The sequence below is a fragment of the Solanum pennellii genome, chromosome 1 (genome assembly GCF_001406875.1).
Source record: "Solanum pennellii chromosome 1, SPENNV200".
Lineage (NCBI taxonomy): Eukaryota > Viridiplantae > Streptophyta > Magnoliopsida > Solanales > Solanaceae > Solanum > Solanum pennellii.
Genome location: NC_028637.1, coordinates 22232762 through 22238067, shown reverse-complemented (window position 1 = coordinate 22238067; position 5306 = coordinate 22232762).

Genomic DNA, 5306 nt, shown 5'->3' with positions numbered 1-5306 from the left:
AAAAAATACAAGCAAAAATTTTTTAAGATCTAAAAAAAAATCAGAAAAGAAATCTGAAAATAGGATAAAGATTAGGGATTTCTTAATCGGAATTCTTGTTGATCCAATTTTTGAAAAAAAAAAAATTTTAAAAATATGGCAGAGAAATATGGCAACTTGAATGTTGAAATAAAATAAGAAAGATAAATATGAGAGAGAGATTTTTTTTAATGGGAGAGATAATTAAGAATTTCAAAATATAAATACGAGAGAGATTTTTTTTAAAAAAAAAAGATATATAGGATTAATTGAAAAAGGGTGATAAAATAGGAAGATAATTGGGATACAAAATGTTTATAAAATAATGACATTTTTGACAATATTACTATATTTTTAAAGTATGGATATTGTTTGTCACATCCGGGTTTACCCCCTAAACGTAACCGGCATCGTCGTCCTCTTTGAGGACTAATACTAGCCTCTTAGCTTACATCATCATATTCATTAGTCGAATTTAGCAAAAATTCTAAAAACTTTTCATTACTTCTACTTGGAGGTTTACATTGACCTCTATATATACATAGTATATATATCAAGTATACATAGACCTTTCGTATAAGAATATTATATAGCCTTATCTTTTATTGCAAATAAGTATATATAGGATAGAACATAGTCTTCAAAGATTGTCTCATCTCTTAAACATCTAACACGTTTAGCAATTTGGGCATAGCCCATACATAAATTTAAAGAGAGGCACATATAGGTTGTATACAATCTGTACACAAATGAAAGGACATAGAATAAAATATTCTTAGTACTAGAACAAAAATATAAGCTCAATATTGGCATCACATTTGGAAAATGAGGACCTACCCATCTTGTATGATCAAAGGATCCAATTCTTCTTCAAGTCGTCTTGCGAAACACTTCAACGACCGTAACCTAAAATGTTTGGGAAAAAGGAAGAAATGAGATTTGTACACCACTTGTACTAAGTATGAGACCATATGCATACATTCTTGAATAATATGTTAAGAGAAAGGGACATTTCATAAAGTATCAATTTTTCATTTAAAACCCCTTATGCACATTCAACAAGACCATCCCAATCAATATTGTACATACACTAAGTCATGGGCATGTTCATCACAATACTACTACATCAACTCTAGTCAAGTCAACCATACATATCATATAAGTGAATACATACTCCATATAACTTTATCATCAAGTCATATTATCAATAAGAAAGAATAAGAATACATTTCGTTATAACAGAGCAAGACAATTACCCATGGACCCCGATCAAGTCAACAAGTGCAATGACCAAACAGAGCCCCATAACCTTACTCAATCATGTAAGCCAACAAGAATCATGATTAAGATCCTACTTCACATAACATGACATTTAGATATATATTTCATCTTGCTTTAATAATATAAATCAACACAACTCATAAGTTAACTAATCAACATGTAGTATCAACAATGTGAAAGTTCATCATATACGTATCATATATTATTATAAGCATAAACATTCATAAGAACATCCTCCTAAGACTACCATCAAGGCTAACTAGTGCAATTTTTATACAGAGTCCCATACCCCTACCTACACTAAACAAGACCACTTAGGCTATCGTCGTTATAGTTAAATCCTTTAATTCATTTTGCTTTTTGGGAACATCTTGCCCTAACCGACATAGACCACATGATCCAGTGTGGAATCCGATGTCATAATACCCTACACCGAAGGAAGGCAGACTAGTTTCCAAGGTAGTACCAAGACATAAAACATAGCAACTACGTGGATCCACTAGCTAGTAATGCTATGGGGGCAACATAGTTCAAGAACTAGGAGATATAGTTGGGACCCACTTTATGCTACATGCATTGTAGTCTCCACTCTCAAGATTAATTTAGTGATCCTACATTCCCTACGTGGGAAGGGTCACTCCTCACTCTAGTTCACTCGGTGCTAAGCTAGAGTCCCTTTTTTAAGTATCTTTAAGCCTTTAATTATAAATCATAGATTAGTTTGGGTCATAGGGACTATCCCTTGTATAATCATCATTATCAATAGTTCAATAAGAATTGCATGAGTATAAACCCTTTCATTACAATTCATATAAATGAGGTTAACACATTAGTATTTCATATCACAATAATGAACATTAATAGTCGTCATCATCCTTATAACAAATACACCTTAATCAATCTCGCAATATAGTCAAGACATTTAAATTCAATATCATACCACCCTATCAATTCTAATACAAGGCTTACTCCAATATAACATCATGACTCAATAACAATTAACCACAATTTGAAGTAAAGGATAGAGATCATAAGACTTATCAAGTCTCCTCCATAGTTCATCATCAAGGCCTTACCATAAAACCTTAATTCAACCCAATTATGAGTATACAATATAATAATTCAATAATAAACATGATAACAAGGCTAGAAGAATAACTACATCACAATTCAATACTATATCATAGCTTAAGACAAGATACTTAAGTCAATCCATTTCCGAACCTAGATCATCTTCCCAAGAACTAGCATGAAATACTACAATTAACTGATATTTGTTCATGTTCAATGCAACAACATCATTTAATAACAATTCAATTAATAACAAAGTTATTTGAACCAATTTCAACCTAATTCATATCAATATCAAACATAGGGTTAATGTTAATGATCATCATCTACAAACTATACCAAACCATCAAGATATATCACAATTAAGTTATAATACATGTTAATATATTCATATAATACATTAGAAACCATATGTAAACCAATTCATAACCTAATTTTCCAGATTGAGAAGAACCCACATGAAAACCCAACTTTTGGAAATACTTTGAAGGAACACTCTGAAGAAAGAGGTCTCAAAGGTGAATTAGATCCCATACCTCAACGTTTGAAGAATATTTGATGGTGAATTTTTCCTTTTACAACCTCCCGAATCCCTCCCCTAGATAGTCTTCAATGGTGTCCTCTAGTAGAAAGGGAAAGAAGAGAGAACGAATAGAGTTTATTTTGAGAGTTGTAATTAGATTAATTGGGGTTGGAGTACTTATATGAGGGAACTAAATAACTACCAAACCACTTAATTATTTATCTAGGAATTAACTTAATCATGCAGGAAAATAGACCCTCACAAACAAGACCCAGATCGATGGTCCCTTTGTGGGTCGACGGTCACTGTGCCCTTCCGTGCTGCTCATTCGTGGTCTTGATCAGAGAAAGTGCATATAAGGTCCTCAAAAAAATGTCTAATTTTTGGTAACGATGCCCCGTCAATTGAGCTTTCGTGGGCGCACACTGCCTGGTCAGTTTTAACACCGACGTGCAAGGGTCCTTCTCAAGGGCCCTTGGTTGGTCCTTGGGGAGTCGTACCCAAATCTTTCGACCATGAATTAACCTAAGCACTTATTATCTACCCTTCCACCAATTTCCATGGATTTACGACTTCTAAAAGCTTGTCAAATAGGCTTAGGCACGCTAGTACCTCACTAGAACTAGTTTCCGGACGTCATGAATGTTCTTGGATGTTTTGGTTTCTAGTCTTCATAAATGACCTATATTCATTAAATTAGGTCTTAAAACAGTGGTTGGACCTCATAACACTTATATTCGGCTTTAAGACATGTCTTGGATTTTTAAAGTGTTACATTTTTAATAAATATTTTTTTGACTAGTTTACTAAATTTCCCTATTTATAGTTAAGGGATGACATAAATGAGCTTTTCTCAGAATTAGATTTTTCCACTTGTCTTGTTTACAAGATTAAAGAACAATTTTTATTTTCTTAAATATTGTAGTAAGTCAAAATAGAACAAACAAATTAAAATAGAGATGGAGTAAATAATATATTTCACACTTTATACATTCATTTGCAAAATAAAAATTGTAAAATTTCATATTTGGATTTATAATAGATGAATCAAAACTCAAAACTAGTCAAATATTTCATGTTGGTGGTCCAATTAATACAAAAATGTGCCACAATTGAAGAAAAAAAAAGATTTTTCAACAATTGACGTTGATAAATGACAACAGATACTTCATCTAGTTAGTTATCTACAAAAAGAAAAAAAAACATTAGAATTAGAACATAATATATACGAAACTAAATCTAGGATGATAAATACTATAGTAACATAAAGGTCTAATCTTCTATTATTGAATGAATGATGAACAATTTCAAGAATGTTTTTTCTCTTCACATAATTAATTTATGCAATTAATGTGATTATTCTTTCCAAAAATTTGATGTATACGACCCTAATAGATTTTTCCTATAATATACTGTTAAATTTAATTGGACCTTACTTGGATGACAAAGTTGATCATTGTTGTGTTCTTGGTTAGCTCAAAAGAAAGAACACCATAAAATCTAACATTGTTTTCTCTGTTTTCTCCAACAAAATTTAGTATGTTAACTTTTCTAGAATATTATTTCACTTCCTTATAAGTAATGACCACTTTCGTGTTAAGAATAAATTTTGTTAGAGAGAGTAGAGACACAGATGTTATATTTCATGAAGTTCTTTCTTCGAAAATAATAGTGGATTTTGTTAGCCACGTGGGTCCACTGTTAAATATAACACATTTTAATTGGGTAACTTACAAAATTTCTACTAGTTTAGAAGCTAATTGCTAAGATGCATGTTAGTTTGTAATATTATGAATCCTACTGGATTTTGGTGCGACTAGATACGCCTAGAAACATGTATATCATGATATATGAAATCAAATGAAGGTGTAAATTATTCTAGATATAATTTATTCAAGTGAATTCACATGTATCTAGTATATATAGACCTCACCTCCTTCAAACATCACTCATCATTCTCTATCTCGCTCATGTATTGGAATCCTAACAAAAATAAGTTTTAGCAGCATTTAATATTCACACCAACAAAGAGTTCAATAGTCTTTACAGATTAGTTAATTGTCATTTGAACCAATTTCGCTAAAGGATTTAGGGACACAAAAAGAGTGCTAATTATTGCTAAAAATTCATATTTAGTGGCACAATTAATTTTTAATTGCCGCTAAATATGTATTTTTAGCGGCAAGTAACACTCCCTGTATATGTCCCTAAAGCTTTTAGCGATACTAGTTCTAATGACACTTAACTAATGTTGGTAAAGAATTTAACACTCATTATTAATGTTAATATTTATTACCGCCAAAAGTTGTTTTTGTTGTAGTGTATAGTCAATGTATATTTTAATTGATTTTTAATTATATGACTATATTTATTTTAAACTAATTACTAATATTATTATATATATATATATATA